The following is a 19,776-nucleotide window of genomic DNA, read 5'->3' as shown; positions in this document are numbered from 1 at the left end:
TGGCATATTGGAGTTACTCTAAGAAAGAGGAATTGAGTTGTTTTGGCCTGATTAAATGAGAGAATGGACTTAATCATTACTTGATTTGTAGAACACTGTGGGAGTGGCAGAGTTGGGAGGGAAAATCAGGAGTTATGTTTTGAGATTGTTATGTTGGAGATGCCAGACAGAGGCTGATGAGACGCCATCTTCCTAGGAGGAGATGTTTCTGCGGAACTCAGGGAGGGAATATATATGTTTGGCCGACTGCGTATGGATTGAAGTTAAAGCGAGAATGGATGAGATGACCTAGAAGGTTTGCATAAATGAAGAGTGCAGAGGTTTGAGGACTGAGTCCCCTGGTGGAGAAGTGGTTATGGAGAGAATGGAGGGGTGGCCAGTGTGTTGGGAGGAGGGCTGAGGGTGTGGCTTCCCAGAGACCAGATGAAGGCAAATGCGTCCCGAAAAAGGGCCTTTGGTGTCAAAGGCTGAGTGGATTTCATGACATGGAATTGACCTTGCTGAAGGTAGTTTTGGTGTTATTGTGGAGATAACAGTCTAACTTGAGTAGTTTCAGAAGATGATGGTGGGACAAGATGTGGATTCAGGGATTACAGTTCCTCTTTGCCGGAGTCTTGCTATAAAGGGAAGTGGACAAGTGAAGAGTAAGCAAGAATCAGGTGAGTTCAAGGGAGTTTCTTTTATTTTATTCCTGTTTTAAAAGATGCGAGTCTCTTTGTATTATCATGGAAGTAATCCAGAGAAAGGGAAAGATGCAAGAGAGGTTGGAAAATTGCCGCAGTCTTATCTTTTAGTAAACTGGAGGGGACTGAATTCAGGGCACAGGTGGAGGGAGGGACTGTCCTTAGACATGAGGAGACAGACAGACAGACAGAGGTCTTCAGGAAAGAGGGGATTGGCCCAGTGGTTCATAGATTATGGTCATGATGACAGGTAGCTAATGGCAAGGGCTTCAGAGAATGAGATTTATTTCACAAGGAAGGAGGTATGTTGGTCTAGAAGCCGCAGTGAGGAGCTGGACGCACCTGCTCCACATCCCTGCCTGCTGGCTCGACGTCTGAAAGGACCAGCTGAGGAGGACGATGCAGAATCTTCCACAGGTAGCCAGGATTCAGCGGGAGGAGAACAGAGAAGTGATGTCTGTACAGGAGGTTGAGGTATAGAAGATTATGCAGATGACCTCGAGCTCTAGAAGGCACAGTGCAAGGATCTGGGCTATGTGGAGGTGTGAGGGCTCAGAGATGCACAAGCTCAATGGGATGCATTTCTGGCTGATAAGGGACAACTTGTGACATGGGTGGCTGACCTACATACTGTGAAGGATGTGGGGAGAGTATTTCGCAGACTCGGGGTGAGGCTATGCATACCCGGAGCTGGGAGGAGAAGGTTTCTCCAGAAGCAAGCAGGGTGTGTGCGTCTCTGGCCCTGTCACCGTGGTGGTGGCGTGCGGAGCCCTGCGATGTTCCCGGGTCGCTTTGCAGAATCGGGCTTCCTCATGCGGTCATGCCTGTTTTGTATTCGAAGTGAATGGTGCCCTGTACCAACGCAAGCTCTTTCTTCAGAGCTCTGTGGCACCAGGAGCAGTTGGGGTTCATTATGATTTCTCATGTGGTTGATGAGGAAACTGAGCAACAGCTACATCGAGTGACTTCCCAATTTCATGCTACTATCGTTAATCTGATTCTGGCATCTTCACACACTCTTAATCTTAATGCCGCCTCTTGAATGCCAAGATGCTTTTTGTGTCCCCGAGGCTACTGTCAATAGCCACAGCCAAACACTAAAATGCACTGGAAGAGAAGAGAGTCCATGAATATAAGAGAGAACTTTTAAAACAAAAGCTGTTTCTTTTTTATGGGCTTGCCTCGGTTTCCTGGTAGACTCTGACAATCCCTCCTTATTGGAGAGCAAGGGGCAGAGAAGACCAGAAGGTTCACGTGCACGGTTGAAGCTTGTTCAGTGGTGGGATTCCTTTTAGGGCTATTGGTCTGGGACATGGTCATTTGGTTGCAGGGACCTGGAAATACCAGTATTTGTAGGCCTTTTATTTTATGCTCCTCTGTTTCTCTTGGGAAGATCCCCCTGTCTCCTGCCTGAGGGTATGAATATAGCCACAGGTTTCCAGAGACCCAATCAAGGGAAGTGGGTTGGGGAAAAGTCTTTCTAGTGATCCGGTTTTCAATTAAAGCTCATTTTCAGCCCCTTGCTAAAACCCTTCCCTGCATCTGGAACTCCCTGGCCCAAAGCCTCCAGCTCAGTAACTGTTAGAGGTTTTATAGAGATTTAAATCCTCTCCATTCACCTTTCTCCCAGGCCCTGCTGTGGTGACAGGTTCCATGCAGGTGTGGCCAGGTGTCACGCAGGTACACCCCGACAGCGCCTGGCCAACAGCCTGTGACTGTGACCCCAAGCTTCCCAGGTGCCTTGGAGGGGAAGCTCCACAGGACTTACGCAGCAGCACCCCGGAGGGGCAGGTTATGGGAGGTGGAGGTGACGCACCAGGCTCTCCCCTCCCCAGCCCCCCAGGGCAGAGGGTCCTGAGAGCCACTTGGCCAATCTTCCCAGAAAGCCCGATGGCAGGCAGCAGCCCGTCGCCCACAACACTGGTCAGAATGCGTTCTGGGCGCCTGGGTGGCTCAGTTGGTTAAGCGACTGCCTTCGGCTCAGGTCATGGTCCTGGAGTCCCTGGATCGAGTCCCGCATCGGGCTCCCTGCTCAGGGGGAGTCTGCTTCTCCCTCTGCCCTCCCCTCTCTTGTGCTCTCTCTCTCTCATTCTCTCTCTCAAATAAAAAAAAGAAGAATGCGTCCTGTCCGGGGTTCTCCCTCCTGCCCCCTTCCCCATCCACTTCTGCTGTCCCTTCACCCCAGCTCCTTGGGGTCCCGTTCCTAAAGAAGCCCTGTGTCCGCAGGGCCTCTGGGCGTGTGCATGAAGAGGTCCGTGTTTGTGAAGGGACAGAGGGAAACTGGGCTTCTAAGTATTCCTCGTCCGAACCTCCACCTCCTTTTTGCAGCCCCCACCACTGATTTCAGGGCAGCCCGGAGCGTCCAATGCCCGAGGCTTTTTCACAGCTCAGTGGTGCAATCGCCTCGCTTTTTATTGCTTTCCTTCTCTGCAGGAGATTAGGCTTCAGCCTTTTCCACCCTGATCTATTATTTACCACCTATGCATCTGCTGGCCTCTTCTAGAAGTTTGTGGACATCTCGCGTCTGGCATCATCTCCTCAGTGGTTCTCTTTGTCCTTGCAGGTTCCTAATGTAACGGCGTGCATTTGCTCTCTGCCCTGGGGCTTCCACAGGGACCGTGGGGAGATAGGACACGCGTGTCCTGTGCCGTACTCGGCCGGGAGCTCGGCCTTGTCCCTGATTCCTGAAGGCACAGACCTGAGCTCTGGTTCTGTGTTGCTGGGAATGAGGATGGATTTGGGGCAAGACAACAGGACGCCCCTGAGGCTCGGTTTCCTCGTCTGGTCTGTAAAATGAGGGTGAGAACTCATCTCGAAGACCACCACCCCCAGCTCTGAAGTGCTGTTGGTTATCTGAGCTCCGCCCCCGGGCTTCAGCAACCCTCTCAGAAGCCACTGGTGCTCAGGACCTGAAGGCAGAATGGGCGTCTAGGCTCCAGGAGAGGCCGTACCTGCCTTGCAGGAGATGCTGTATGGGGGAGATTGTCATTTTCCCAGGGCCTGCAGACAGCTGGCGGCAACTCCACAGAACGTCTCATATGCAGCGTGTTTCTCTCTCTAGGATTAGTTGGGTATTTTCTCCCCTTTGGCGCCTTCAGGAAGCTTTGTGGAACATTGGCCATGGGTTAGATGGAAATTACTGGGCTTTGTACTCAGGTTTCTTCCTTCTTCTAAGATTATCTATACTTCAGAAATGAGTTGGTTTTGGATAGAGGGGCCAAAAAACATAGATTTTAAACCCATGGCATGTACGTGAATATCTTAGTGGTCTTAAAGTCCCCCATCCCGCACGTCAGGGAAGCATATTTGTATGCTGGGTGTCGCTTCTCTCTATCCGGTCTGTTGGAATCCATCCGGATTAACCCCATTCTCCTTTCCTTTCCCTACACATGACCTGACAACCACTGTGTGGCAGGCTCTGGAAATCATTTCTGAATCCTTCTCAGAAGCATGAACTGTCACAGTCAGGGGCGAATTTGGCTGTGTCAGACCTGAAATAGCACCTTGTCTACACCCAGAGCCCGAGTTCCTCCTGTTCAACCTTCAGACTCAGCTCCGATATCACTCCCTCTGTAAAGATTCCCCTAATTGTCCCAGACAAGGTGAGACAGTCCTTCCTGTGTTCACTCCTAGATTTCCTGATAACTCTATTGCAATAAATACATGTTTCCATTAGAATAAATATCACCTTGAATTATAATTATATATGAGAAACAGGATATTAACACAAGGTTCTTGTTAGTTTTGGCCGAGGCCCCAAAGGCTAGGAACACAAAAAGCATCCGTGTGTTTTAAAGAGAGGAGCTAGATCACCTACCAGTTGCTTGAGAAATGAACTTAAACTGGTTAATCGATGTTAGTTATTTGTTGATCTCCAGCCCTAAGAGACAGTGAGGTGGAAGGGGGTGGGTGAGGACGAAAACCCCTCAGGGAGGTTGTCAGGGTCATGGGGCATTTCCCCTCCACTCTGCCCCTGGACCACCCTCGTGATGATGGGGTATGAGTTTTTTATTCAAGAAAACTGCAAGGAGGCTTCCCAAGTCCATGGAAACGTGCCCAACGGCCTGGATCTGATATCTCCCCGGGAGGCTCAAAGGCAGGATGACATGGCTGGGACTCCATGATGGGAAGTGAAGCTTCCCATTCTCTGAACAGTCCCTGTATGAGGGATGCCTGGGGTTGTCTTACAACGGGTCTGTTCTAAGGGGACCTCTCGGAGGGGAGCAGGACCCCCAGAGAGGGGCAGTCTGCAGGAGCTCAGGGGTGGGGGACATAATGTAAAGACCCACCTGAGGAGAGGCATTGCTTGGTTGAAAATAGGGTGAAGTTGGAGCTCCTGATGAAGAATCTTGAGGAAGACACAGAACACACACACACGCACGCACGCACACATGCACGCATGCACACGGAGAGAGAGACAGAGACAGATTGATGAATTACTTTGTTGTTTATGTAACCCAGGGGTACTAATGTCAAATCCCTATTTCTATAGCCTACACCTGAGTGCCCCTTGCCCTCCCCTCCCCTGGTCAACCTGACCTTCTGGATTCAGACAAAGCACACAAGGATAGACGCTGTCCTGGACAGTACCCATCACTGAGATTCCTCATCTGTGGTGAGCACCAACATGTCTAGGAATGGGACGCAAGGCGCAGTGGCCCCATTACATGGGGCCACAGAATGGGGGGGAGGCTTGCCTATGCTAGACCAGGACACTGAATGGTTATCAGTGGAGGCTCTACAGGGTGGGGAGGGCACAGGGCCCAAGGGGCATGACCGGCTCGATTTGATTCCGACTGGTTAGTAGCAGAATGCCCAAAGGAAAGTTGCAGAGCTTTGGTTCACATCAGGGAATCTGGGAAGGGGGTTCTTTAGTGAGACTGTCTGCTGGAGCCCTGCTACCACATAGATCGTCCTCCTACCAGAACTGTCCCTGCTACTTCAGAAGCAGAGGGAAAGGTCCTGTGTTGGGACCAGGAAGGAACATGAAACTTTTCTTTGTACGTGCACATAGTTCAGCTTTGCATTAACAAAACTTAGTGTGGCTAACATGATTCTATACTGGTCTTTTTTCAATTTTCAAAGCTTCCTGGGCATAGGTATCACTTGGGGGAGCTTACTAAACCATACAGATTCTTGGGCTTCCCACTCAGTGTAATTGGACTCTTTGGGGTGAGCCCTGGGACTAGGCGGTCCCCAGATCACTAGAGGCATGTGACTGAACGGACAAATTTCCATTCTACTAAAAGCTGAACGCCGGCTTCGTCTGTTCTGTGTTCCTCCCTCCAAGTGTTAGGTAATCAAAGCTGAGTCTGCGGGTGAGCAATTCCAGAGGGGCTGGGGGAACAAGGTTGCAATTAGATTTTTCTGCAGTGGTGTGACAGTGGATTATGTCGGCTTGCACAGAGGCAGGTGGGGACTGATTCTAACAATGGACAGAATGGTCTATGAGTCACCCTCCCGTCTTACTGAATGTTTGCCCACATGGAAGATCCCCTCCATCATTTGGTAATGATCCTATGAAATGGTGCTTCCTACTTGGAACTGCCTGCTGGGTAATTTATAGGACACAGAGGATCAGGAAAGTAATTAGGTTTTGTTTTGGTTTTTTGTTGTTGTTGTTGTTATTGCCCGGTGATTCAAATGCAGTTGTTCCCTTGTCATTCCTGATTTCTGAAAAGTTTACTGCCCTGTCACATTCACATGCAGAAGCCAGAGGCTGTTTATAGTTCTGCAAAACAACTTATTTCAAAGCTTTTTCTTTGTGCACACAGCAGTGATTAAAAATAGAAACCATTAGCCCCAGAAGGAGCTGCGCGTCAATCCTCTGGGTGCTCAGCAGCTTAGGTAGTTTAGAAAAAAACCATTGTCCTCTTCATTCTGGGAAGAGGAGGCAGTATTTCCAACAGGTAGAACTTGAAAAAAAGCCTGTGATGGTGATTATGTTTCTTAGAGGTACAAATTATTCTTAGGACACTTATTGAAAGGATGACCTGAACGCCACATTTGCATGCAAAGATGCTAATGGGGTTTGCGTTGTGTTCTTCTAAGCAATGGGTAGATGCTAGATGACCTGTGATGTGTGTTTTGCTTTCCCTTGTAGGTCAGTGCTCCTGTTCTCTACAGTCTCGAGAACAGACGGAGCAGCCCTGCCTGCTGGCAAGTTGAAATGATGCATGTAGCTTCATGAGCGTTGTGGCCCCACTCATCATCCATTCATTTACTCAACATAGACTTATAAGGGGCTCCATGCCAGACACTGGTCTAAGCACTGGCGATACATCACAGAGCAAAACAGCCCAAACGTTTGGGCTACCCCAATGGTCCTGGTTATAAGAGTCACTAGGAATGCTTGATAGGCATCACCTGCACCCATGGAGACTCTGATTCAGTATGTCTGGACCAGATTTGTCCGATAGAAGTATAATATGAGCCATACATGTAATTTCACATTTTCTAGCAGCCACATTAAAAAAAAAGTATAAATAAGTGAAATTAATTCTAATACATTTTATTTAAACCCATATATTTAAAAATGATATCGTTTCGACATGTAATCAACATAAAATAATAATGAGACATTTTGCATTCTTTCTTTGTACTAAATCTATGAAATCTAGTGTGCATTTTACACAGACAACACAACTCACTTGGGAGTAGCCACATTTCAAGTGCGTAATTGGGTCTGTGGCCTGTGGCCACCATATTGGATGGTGCAGGTGCACACAGAGCCTTGGGATCTGTAATTTAGCAAATGGTCCAGGTGATGCTCACGAATGAGCACGTGTGGCAAACACCAGACTAGATGACCTCTAAGGAAGCTCCCCTTTCTAATACTCTATCAGAATATTGGGGGCAGGGGCACATCAATGTGTCTACCACTCAATTGGCAATTAACATGTTATTCATATTTTCAGAACATCAATTTCACATCTCATTTACTCTTCCCTGTTTTGTCTCCCTCCCATCCTCTGTTTCTAAGCTGACAGTCAGGGCTTCTTCTTAAGAAAGACATAATCGTGCTGAAGATGACCCAAAGAAGAACATTTTAAGTGATCAAGAGGATAAGGAAGCTATCTTATGAGGATAAACTAAAAAGAACAAAACTTCAAGCTAGAAGAAGAAGGCTGAAAATTAAAACCTATCAAAGTCTGTGAAGTCATGAAGTAAATGGAAATGCTGAATAGGAACATCTCAAAATCCAAAAATAGCAGAACAAGAGGGCCTTTTGGATAGTTTGAAATAGTTAGCTTTAGGACAAATAATGAGAAAAAATACTTCTTTAGGCAGTGGATACAGAAGTTAGAGAAGTCATTCCCTATGGTATAGCAACAGATAAAATGCAAACAGATTTAAGCAGTGTTTTGGTTTGAGCCATAACTTTTTTTTTTTTTTTTTTTTTTTTTAGAAAGGAAGAGAGAGGTGGGGAGGAGCAGGGGTAGGGGCAGAGGGAGAGAGAGAATCTTAAGCAGGCTCCACGCCCAGTACGGAGCCCGACATGGGGCTCAATCTCACAACCCTGAGAACATGAGCTGAGTGGAAATTAAGAGTTGGGTGCTTAATCGACTGAGCCACCCAGGCACTGCAACTGAGCCATAACCTTTTATGGTATCCTGAAACACTTCATATCGCCATAATAAGTAGTTAGGTTCAGTTTTAGAAAGCCACTTTCCATCTCTCCACCCACCCAACCCACCCACCCATACATCTATTCATTAAACTTTGTAAAGGCTTACTCCACGAAATAGGTTTTGTTAGAGGTTTTCATACATAGACCTTCATTTAATACAACCATCATGCAGAGTAAATCCTATTATATCTATTTTACAGATGAAGAACAGGCTCAGAGAGGTTAAGTGATTTGCCCAAGGACCAGATTGCGGGGCCAGATGTCTACAAGGCTGACCCAGAGCATTCTTGTGAGCAAACTGGGAAGATCCTCCTCTCTTGGAAGATCTATGACCAAGGCTGCCTTCAGCACATCTCATGAGGCCAAAGCCAGCATTCCCAGTACCCCACCATGTACAGGGGTGTGGAAATCTCCTGGCAGGGTTTCCAAGAGCTGCTGCTTTGCTAATATGTAGCTGCAGATGTGTTCAATCAGTTTGTTTTGTTGAGCTTTCTTGGGCAATACAGCGTGGCGACCTTTAGGAGATACTACTCACCAGAGTGTGTGAGAATCCCAATAGTACAGAGTGTCAGAACTAGAGGAAACCATTAAGATAGTCTTTTCTGACTTCATTGTTCACAGTAACGGCCCAACTGCTATGTGGTAGTGACCTTGGCCCGGAGCTGGGATTAGCAACAGCCTGGCCCCCAGGCCAAAGCTCTTTTCTGGTTGGCAGGCTTTGTGCATGATGTCCTCTCACTGCTTATGCAAAGCAACTCAGAGTCTGACATTTCATTTCTTGACATTTGATGGAGACGCCTGAAATAATGTCACAATGGACTGAAAAATCATTAGGACTAATAACATGCAAAATGATTTACATGATTTAATGTTGGCAAAAATTATTCTGGGTGACTTCGGAGGAAAAGGGTAAGCTTCCTGCATCTGCTTGGCTCTGTCCTACTAATACGCAGGCCTTGGCACCTGCTGTATTCTCATCGGGGCTGCCCTCCTCGCGGGTCTCTCTCCGTCGGGGCCGCATCCTGAGACCTAGTGCGTAGCAGAGCAGAGCGGGCTCTGCTGCAGTAACAAATAAACCCTAGCTGCTCAAACCTTTGATGTAGAAAGCCCCTATTTCTCACTCACAGCACCGTCGGATGTGGGTTGAGTGGATCTCCTGCAGGCCGCTCTTGCACGGCCTCTCCTTCCACCTCTCATTGACGGGGGTTTTCTTGGTGGCAGTGACACCGGGGTCTAAGCTGTCCCCATACCTCAGCTACACCATCTTACAGTCCTTCCCTTCAGCTGGTTACTCTCTTCATTATACAGTACCACCACATTTTCTGCATTGCTTCGGCCTTTGCCTCCCCCTCCTCATTTTCCCTGGTCATGCTTTTTTGGTCCTAGGCCATCCATACAGGCTGGATAATTAGATGCTACACTTAATTGAAGGTGAAGGGTCGAAGGCTACTTTGAAACACATGGGCAGGAAAGAGAGACACAGCTTACCAGGCGCATGAGTGAGAAAGACCAGGGGTTGCAGTCCACCGTAAACGCATGATTCTTTGGTCAACAGTGTCGTTCTAATCACATGAGCTAATTCGGTCTCTGGCTGCCCTGTGGTTCTAGTACATAGAAGGAGACCATCCCACCCACGTTGGAGTAGTGTGTTCATGTTGGGAATTATGAATGGAGAGATCCAAATAAATGATTAAGAACCGTGAAAAACATGACCCCTGTTTTCAACTATTTGTAAGTCTGTATTGTAGGCTTCGAGGTTGGCAGAAGTTCCTTTGTTGACCCCAAGGAGCAAATCATAATTCATGGAGAGGTCTCTTTGGATTGCAGATACAGAACAACATTTAAGTTCGAAGGAAGATTCCAAGAAGGAACTGGAGCCGTGAGATGTCGGCGAGAGTGCCTTCGGGGAGAATGACCTCGGAATTCAAATAACAGCAAAGTGTTTGAGTCCCGTTGGGGCTGTAGGGGCTGTAGGAACTGACGGCAGAGAGAGAGAGAGAGGGTTTCATGATTTGTCTCTTGGGCCATAGATGTGATTCTGATGGGGAGTGGGTGCACCTGTTTGAGCCGTGGAGGGACTTGGCCTGTGTGACAGGGCGTTTGTGGGAAACAGAACAAAGGGGGCAGGTGTGGGGCCCGTGAGAGCAGCTGGGAGGCCAGGCAGGAAAGTACGGGGCTTAGGCTGGTGTAGCAGGGAAAAGGGAGAGAGCAGTCGGATTCAGGGCACACTTTGAAGATGAGGCCGGGAGAACTTTGCCCTGGATTGGATGTGGGTTTGAAGGGAAACAGGTTCAGAGATTATTTCTACATTTATCTGTGGTCTGAACAATGTGGTGAGTGATGGAGCTGCCCCCTCACTTCTGGGCAGAACTGGATTCTAATGATTTGTCTAGTCATAGAATCTGGCCGCTACCCAGTCATTGAAGAAGAGTGAATCTCAACATCACTCGCTCACCACAGTTGTAAGCAGGGCAATAAATGCTTTTAGCTCCCAATGACCTTCATAAGTGTTCTAAGGAGATCACCCTCATTAGCTCTGGCGGGCAGTTGACTCGGGAGGAGGAGTGTGACTCCAGGGCCGGCTGGCTCGGGCTCATCGGCTATGCCGGGCCGTGTCGGTAGTGAGACGGGTGAAGCTGACAGTGAACCTGGGCAGGGATGGGAAGGGGATTCATTCGAGTGGAGGAGGCACGCTCGCTGGCCGCCTGTTCTCGTGTAGGAAAAGCGTTACCCTCTATCGTATTGTCCACTCGCTCAGCAACGTTTACAGGGTGGTCATGTGAGCCCAGGGGTGGGGGATGTCCTAGCTACCTCTGCTCTGTAAGAAGGGCTTAGTCTGTGCGGTGTGAGGCCTGGCAAGGGGATTCCATAACGCGAATCTCAGCAAACCACAACAGTGAGGCAGACAGCAAGAAATGCCTCGATGGTCGATAAAAGAAGAAATGCCATAAAAGTGGTCATTGTGATCTGGAAAAGAGAATGGAGCAATCACAGAGAATGAATTTCACAAACAGCGTTCCAGTTGTTAGAAAGGTATAGAGGAAAGGAAAGCCTTGTAAGACCTCAGGCCTTAGGGGACAGTTTGCAGTAATAGTCTCAGCCCCTGGAAGGCGAGTGAGACACGGGCTAGCAGAAACTGGTGCTCATGCAGCCGGCTCTCCAGGGCAACGGCAGAAGACTACTTTCAGGGGTGAGTTCTCCATCCTGAATCACGTCCTTGTTCTGTGGCCCAGGACCCCGTGTGATTTCCCTCTCCAAGGACAGGATTAGCCCCAGAGTCTCAGTCTGGTGGTTTAAATGCTTCCAGCTGCAAAGATCAATCACTTGGTGTGGTGGGGAGCCAAGTCCAGCCACAGAGAAAACTCACCATCTTCAGAGGATACCCCTGGGAATTAACGGGGACAAAGCTCTACCATAAAGAACATCGTTTATAAGGGTAGGGTTTCCCCCTCACTTAGGAATCACTGTCCTGGAAAACTCAGTTACAAGTTAGTGTGGCCCTTTGCGATGGTCAGTGAGTGTCCTGGCTGGAAGGTACACAGACCAAGGTCCATGGTGTGATCAGAGGGCCGATGGCAAAGTCCGGGTAAGGAGGCCATGCAGGGAAATATGACAAGAGAAGGAACCAGAGAGAAGAAGCGCCTGGCTTGGCTCAGGAGCCCAGGAGAGGTGGATGTGCCTTGAGTCTTCTGGAAACTCTGGCTAGAGGAACAACCTGACCACTCCCGTTTAGTGATGAGTCAGAACCACTGATCGTTCTGTTTGTGGATGTGGGTTCAACTGCTGCTAGGTTCCCAGTGAGGGTCCCAAGGACAGACGACCAGACAGAAGCTCTGTCACTTCTAAGACGCAAGCTCGGAGGTCACGCGGGGTCTCTTCTGACCCGTCCTACTCATCCTCACAGAGAAGCGATTGAGGGCCCTCCTTTTTATGATAGGAGGAATGTCAGAAATGTGCAGACACAATTTAAAAGCACCACGATCCAGGCTCTCGCTCAGCTTATTTTCATTCCTCCTGCTTTCTCGCTTCATGCGATGCCCCAAATCTCATCTGCCGTGGGATCAGACTCACAGTCTCTCCGTCTGAGTGGGTCTGGGTGCAGATGAGCTCCTGGGGTTCAGCTCACCAAGTCCTGCGCCCTCGGTTCCCGCCTTCTGAAATCTGAAGAAGAGAAACAAGGTAGCTGCCCTTCCACCCTACAAAGCGTATGTGCATCAGGAACAGACATTTTTTATCCGCTGTGCCGCTTGGCACGATGCATATTAAAGGCAACAGAGCCACCATCTTGCAGTTTTTCTAATGCTTCAGAACACCAAAACCGTGCATGCGTCCCTTCTCTTCCCAGGTAATGGAATTCCTTGCTGGTATTTGCTTTCTGCCACCGAACTCAGGGACTGCCGCCACGATCATTGGCGGGGCCCAGGAGAAAAAGCAGACGGCAGCAACAGTCGAAACCAATTCGGGAGGAGGGGCTTTCGAGCGTCGTGGGAGAGCACTAAACCCTCTCAAGTTCCCTAAGCGTGTAGCAACTGCACGGTGCTCCTGGGACCCTGCCCATCCAAGAAGTCCCCGCCTCTGGGATTTCACGCCAACTACAGAATCAAAGACACAGCCTTCCCATTGCAGGTCCCCAGATACTCTGTGGGCCACTTTTACCATCAAATCAATCTGCTCTGGGCCAGAAATGGAGATCCAGGCAAGCACAGTGGTTTCGACCAGAACCTTGCTGTGTTTGCTTCCTTACTGGCCCAGGAATAAAGGGGAGTCTCTTCCCTGCCAGCCAGGCTTCTGTCCCTGCCCCCATCCTCACCTAACGTCCCCAGGGGGCCATCCACGCACAGTTTCACAGAAAGTACTTCTCAGAAACAAATGGTGCTAATAGTAGAAACTCATTTAATCTTTTCAACAAGCCGATGAGTGTCTTATCGTGAGATAAGACACTTCAGCCAATGGAGGTCATGGCAGGTACCACCGTTCACCACCAACTTGCTGCGGAAGTCAGTGTGTTTTGAGTCTAGAAACTAAATGATCGGCAATACTTACATAAACCGATTTTTAATATAGGACTAATGATAAACTGTATCCTATCACATTCAGGAATTTTATGCAGACCAATAATAAACCATTGACTACGGGTCCATCAGTTCATAGTTTACCGGGATTGGCCATCGTGTGTTGGGTGCCTTCCAAAGCCAGGCACTGCATGAAGCATTTTATATAGTTTCTCAAAATCTGGGTACGTCTGCAATGTAGTTATTACAAAAACGGGAGTCAAAGCAACGAGGATTCAAATAACTTGCCTAACTTTGCATAGCTGGGCTGTGACTGGACAGGGTGCATGCACTTGCCAGGTTTCCTTGTGGACTTCCTGGCATCCAATGGGCCTGGCTCTCCCTGTCACCTTTCTAGTCCTCTGTGGAGAACCCCCCCGCCCCCCATGAAGTCATCAATTTGCTAAAACTGATGTCTGTGGCTGATGGGCTTTCGGTGTCTCGAGCTGCCTCTGGATCCTCCCTAGAAGCCTATGGGCAGGAGGCTGAGGTAGGGGGGCCTTCGGAAGCTCATGGTATTACGGCCTCCACCACTGAGGCTCTGCCCACTCTCATTTCTGCCTCGTCTTGTTTTTGTCAAGGTCAAGGGCATCCATGGGGAAAGGGAGGGAGCTCTCTCTCCTGAAAATATCTTGAGCACCCAGGGCTGTCTGCTAATCACCCCTGTTTCTTTAGCTCCTCACACCCAGCCTGAGGCAGAGACATGGTTCAGTGAGCTGTTTCCTGTAGGTCACATCACCTAGACCCGCTACACCCACATGGATGAGGGGGAGATACACGTCGGCACTGGCCCTGGCCCTTGCCAGGCCCCCGACAAACACCATTCGGATAACAGACGCAGGGGCCAGAGGCATGTCCTGTGTCTCGGGCTTCCTAAGGAGCCGGTCTGAGGGATAGCTTGAGTTTGGCATCACCCCGCGAGGGACAGTCAGGCGGGACCCCTCGCTCGGAGCATGGTGTGATCTGACCGAGCGGATGCCAGCCTAGGCGTCTGGGGAAACGGCTGATAGTTTTGGTTCGGTCACAAACTCACTCCTGGGAAGTCCTTCACTTCTGAGGGTCTCCGTTTTCTCAGCTGTGCGTGCGGATGATCATCCCTGTCTCCCCTCCTTCCCAAGTACTGTCAGCATAAAGCCGGGGCACGGACTTTGGCTTCTGAAACTGCAGTACAGAGCACTTCCTCTGCCCTCCCCAGCCCTGTCGTCCTGATTGCTCTGTAGCCCCTCCGCTTCCTTTCTTTGCTTGGTCTTCTCGTCCGTCCGTCCGCGCAGCAGCGTCTGTACCCGTCCCTGCACACCGCCGGCTCCCGGACGAGGCAGCTCTGCAAGCTTTGCCAGGGGACCTTGTACCAGTGCTCGCCTCGACAGATGGGGAGCGGCGGGAGGCAGGGATTACACACACTGTGTCTGTTATCCTTTGATTAATATTAGATGTGCGGCTTTGTTGTTAGTTGTTTATACGTTAATAATTTTTATGCATTCCTAGTATATTGACCCTTTTTATTATGAACTGACCCTCTTTATTCTAGCAATATTTCTCGTCTTTGAGTCTGTTTTCTGTGATATTGTCACTCCAGCTCCTTCACAATTACTGTTTGCAGAGAATATCTTTTTTCATCCTTTTATGCCCAAGCTATTTGCATCCTTGAATCTAAAGTGTTTTTCTTGTTGGCAACATATAATTGGATTTTGTGGGGTTTTTTTCAAGTGTGAGATTCTGTGTCTTTTGATTGAAGTGTATAGAACATTCACATTGTCAAAAGTTCATAAATAACACAGGTAAAACCAGTGAATTAGTAATTGGTAGGAGTTTATTGTGCACACACCAAAAAGACAGTTTGCAAAGCAGGAGCACTGAACCCTCCTCGGGAGGAGGCTCAGGGGTACGCTGCACGGTGCCTGTATGGGGTGAGAAGGCAGCAGCTGTATATTCCCCACAGTGACTCGTTATAATATTAGAATTTTCTTAAATGATAGAGAATTTGTTAGCGATGACCTCCTATCAACCTGGGGAACCACCGCAAGTTTTGCTCATGATTTTCAGGGGCAGAAGCAAGAAGTGGCCCAGGTCAAGTTAGTCTTACAAAATAAGCTAAATGAAGCTTTGCTTGTATGACTAACTTGGTTTCTGTCTGCTCAGGGAATTGTCAAGGTTGGTTTCTGTCTGTTTTTGATTTTAACAACATCTACTGTAATTATCGACATGGTTGGTTTTGCATCTCATCTTGCTGTTAGCCGTCTGCAGTTCTCACCTACTTTTGTTCCTCTGCCCTTTCTTTACTGCCTTTTTTTGTGTCTGATTTTTTATGTTGTGATTTTTCGTACTCTGTTCATGTTTAGGTATTTTTTAAGCAACTTTAGTAAAGTAAAGTTAACATGCAATAAAGTGCTAATGTTTAAAGTTTTGTAACTGGATAAATTTCGAGCTGCGTACACCCATGGGCATCATGGTGCCCAGCCCAGCTCTGTCGCCCTGCCCACCCCACCTGCCCGGCCCCTCCCTGTCGCCCCGCCCATCCACCTGTCTGCCTTTCCCTGTCGCCCCGCCCACCCACCTGTCCCCGCCCCACCCTGTCACCCCGCCCACCTCTCCTGCCCCACCCCTCCCTGTCGCCCCGCCCACCCTGCCTGCCCCACCCTGCCCTGTCACCCCGCCCACCCACCTGTCTCTGCCCTTCCCTGTCGCCCTGCCCACCCACCTGTCCTCCCCTCATGCAGCAGCACAAAACCACTGGCATTATTACTGTCAACATGTATTCATTTGTATAACCTAGAATTTTATATAAATGGAAACCAACAGTATGTATTTATCTCCTCTGACTTTACTCAGCATGACTATTTTTTTAAATAATAAACAAACATGATTATTTGAAGATTCATCCAGGTTACAGTGTATCAACAGTTCATTCCTTTATTTTATTTTATTTTTAAATTTTTTATTTAATTTTTTTTTAAAGATTTTTATTTATTTATTTATTTGAGAGAGAATGAGAGAGAGCAAGCACATGAGAGGGGGGAGGGTCAGAGGGAGAAGCAGACTCCCTGCCGAGCAGGGAGCCCGAAGCGGGACTCGATCCCGGGACTCCAGGATCATGACCTGAGCCGAAGGCAGTCGCCTAACCAACTGAGCCACCCAGGCGCCCCCCTATATTCTTTTATTTTAAATTCTTTATCTTAGTTTTAATTATCTGTGTTTTTGGAAGTCTTTAATCAGTGTATGGCTGCACATTCCAGCCTGCACCCACCAGCCCACACCCACCTAACAGGTGACTGTTCGTCTCAGGTCTCATTTTGTCTTCTCTGTGCACCACTATGAAGGTTGCATGAGCAGCTATGATGCATGGAAGTGCCCACCCTGTGGTGGTGGTACATGGTGGGAGCTTGTTCTGTTATTCTTGGCATGCTTGAAACAATTCATAATCTTAACAATGTAACTGGTATACGTCCATGCACCGTGAAGGGCCAGGGAGAGGCCATTGTCACGAGGGTCTGCCTGTGTCTCCAAGGTCAACATTCTGTAGGCTTCCTGGTGCAGCTCCTTGGCTTCATCTCTGCATTTCTACAACTAATCTGAACATGGCTTAATTTGGAAACAGCTTCACCAGCAGCATGAACACACAGAGAAACACGTAGAAAGTTGGGTCCGGCTGCTTTCAATACATTTTGGGGTAAGATACTGCCTATTGCCTGCAAGTGATGCCGACATGCTGGGCAGTAGGGGAAACCCGAGTTCCTGGGGCAGAGCCCCTCACAGTGAGAACCACTAAGACGTTAGTGGCTTATGCTTTGTCCATCTGATGCCCCTTGTCCTTGGCTGATCATGGGCTTCTAGGTGATTTCAGACAATTTTTGATAATGAATTTCAAGGGGCAATAAAAATACTCATTTCTGGAAAATCACCACTGCCCTCCCTTCCCTGGCAATCAGAGGGGGAATTGACATTTCTGGGGTACCTGGACCAGCTTTAGTGGCAGGTTTGGGCAGAGGAGTGGCTGGAGGGCACCAGGTGGGCATCCTCTAGGCCTCCAGAGCACTTCCAGGCAACCCATGATGGGGCAAGGACTTCATGTAAATGACATTGGCCCAAGTCCAATCGTGCTGATTTTCTTGATCCAGATGCCAGGATCAGATGACAGTTATTTGGAGTCAGAAAGTATTGGCTATGGATTCTTCTGGGTTTTCAGCCTCAGGTGCGGGGAAGGGTGGCCGTCTGCTGGGGGTGTACTTAGGTTGGCTTGTGTGCCCCTGAGTGGGGCCCACTGAGTCCGTTGTCTGTGGACAAGCTGGTGACCCTGAGGATGGCTTAGGGGCGTGGGTTAGATTGAGAAGGTGCAGGCCTGTAAAGGGGCCAAGAGGAGGAGTAACGTGTGGTGAGCTTCACGGGCCCCACCTCCAGAACCAGCTCTTTTTTTGACCTGTAACAGGACCTGGAACGAGGCATCTAACAGACCTTCGGAGGGATCAGCTTCTGCATTTGTGATGACAGAGGTGTGTCAGTGAAGTGGGCTGGGGGTGGTGTGACCAGTAAGATTTCTCACTTACTGTGGACTTACTCACTTACCAAAGGACGGCCAGAGACTTCCAAAGCAAGTGAACCTATCTAATCAAAGTCAGTGGTGGTTGTTTCGTTTTCTCTGAAAACAGGGTTTCCCAGGAAATTGTTACACAAAGCTTAAATGTACTCATCTTAAACCCTGCAAGGGGTGATCTGTGGATGACATGAGCCCCCCACGACTTTGTCCCAGTGCAGTGGAACTGAGAAACAACCTCTAAATTAAACTCAGTTACACAGTCTAGGATTTTTTTTATTAGTTTTTCAATTGAATTATTGAGTTTATTAAAAAATAAAAGACACTTTGAATATTACCTATCAGGCATCCCTCTAAGCGCTTCAAACTGTTACCATAAAAATGCTATTTAAATGATGAAAATGTATTTTTAAAAATCAGATATGCATATATACCGCATCCCATGAAAATTTAATAGTTAAATATTGTGTGCTTTTCATTCAATTATTGTGCAGGTGAATTATGTATAGGAAGTACCTGGTGCTTATTTCCTTATTTACATTTATGAGAAGATCTCCATGCAGATGGTGCTTTAGGAGGGGCAGGAGGGCAGAGCCTGGCTGCGCTCAGCAGAGGGGACCGTCTGAAGCCTGACTTGGAAAAACAGAGGAAGGGTTTGAGGAATTCGGGGGGCTCGGAGAACTCTGGCTCCTGGCAAACAGTACTGGCCACTGATAACACACTTAATTCCAGAGAGTCATTGCTACCCAGCCGTGTAGGTCTCAGTGCTGCACCAGGAGACAAGCCTTTTCAAACAGCCCGTGATCTCCAGCACCTGCATTTCACACATGAGGCCAGGGTGCAGGATCTCCTGCTCAGGGTCACAGAGCCTCGTACAGGTTTCCTCGCCCCTCACCCCTCACCCCTGCGCCTTCTTCCTGGCAGCGGTATGTAGTTGAGTCTCCCCACATGGGTCCCCTTGAAACTTGGCCTCTGGAGTTCGCCCTGGCCACAGCCTGGAGCAGAGCATAGCAGGGATCTTTCCTCCCTGTTCTTCAGCTCAACTGTGAGTCAGACCCCTGGTCCCGCCTGGCTCTTCTGCTGGGTCTCACCCTGGGGCCCAGCTCCGACTCCAGTTCCCAGACCTTGATCTCTGATACTTGCTCCACTAGGTCTCCCTGGAGCCCGTGGTTTGGGATTCGGCGGGGTCATCTGCGCTGCTCCTGATGGATTCGGTGCCGCTGCCCACCCCCCTCCCCGCTCCATCCTCCTTATAAGCTGACTCGTTGGTTTTAGGTGCAGTTCCTGGAAACCCAACTCTAGACGTTGATCCAAAATTGATGGGCCCTGGTGTCGCCGGCTACCGGCCACCACACCCTCCTCCTGAGAGGCTGGCCGGTTTCCCAGCTGAACCTCACAGCTTTCTGGTGCTAGGTTGCTTCCTGATTGGTACAGCGAACCCTGTTTGCAGGAAAGCAGCTGCAGGCTTTCATAGTCTCGTAAGTCGGGCTGTTCCTGGTCCCTACGTCGTGTGTCCTGACCCCCCCGAAACTCCCACCCTGGAGCACTCCAGTCTAATCCCCAACTGGGGTCTATCTATGGCTTTGACCTCAAAATTCCCTTTGCCCTTATCCCTTAGACCTGACTGTGCATTGATTGGCGAGGGCTTACCCAGCCACCCGTCCTGGGGAGGGGGGGTCACACCGTTGGCTCATGAGAAACCCCCCGCCTGCTGCCCCGCCCACCCTTTCCCACAGCAGAACCTCCTAACAGGGAACAGCCAGAGAGAACTCCCTCCTTGGACCTGGTGGAGATGTGGCGTAGTTGTTCCAGACATCTCCTGCTTGCCCTTCATTCCCGTCTTTCCTGGCCCTTCTCTGGTTGTAGGAGGCTGTCCTCTGACAC

This window comes from Mirounga angustirostris, unplaced genomic scaffold (assembly GCF_029215605.1).
Source record: "Mirounga angustirostris isolate CCGP_5_RB_7025 unplaced genomic scaffold, mMirAng1.0.hap1 SCAF_12, whole genome shotgun sequence".
Classification (NCBI taxonomy): Eukaryota; Metazoa; Chordata; class Mammalia; order Carnivora; family Phocidae; genus Mirounga; species Mirounga angustirostris.
The sequence above is the reverse complement of the archived record's forward strand: the minus strand, read 5'-3'. Positions refer to the sequence as shown.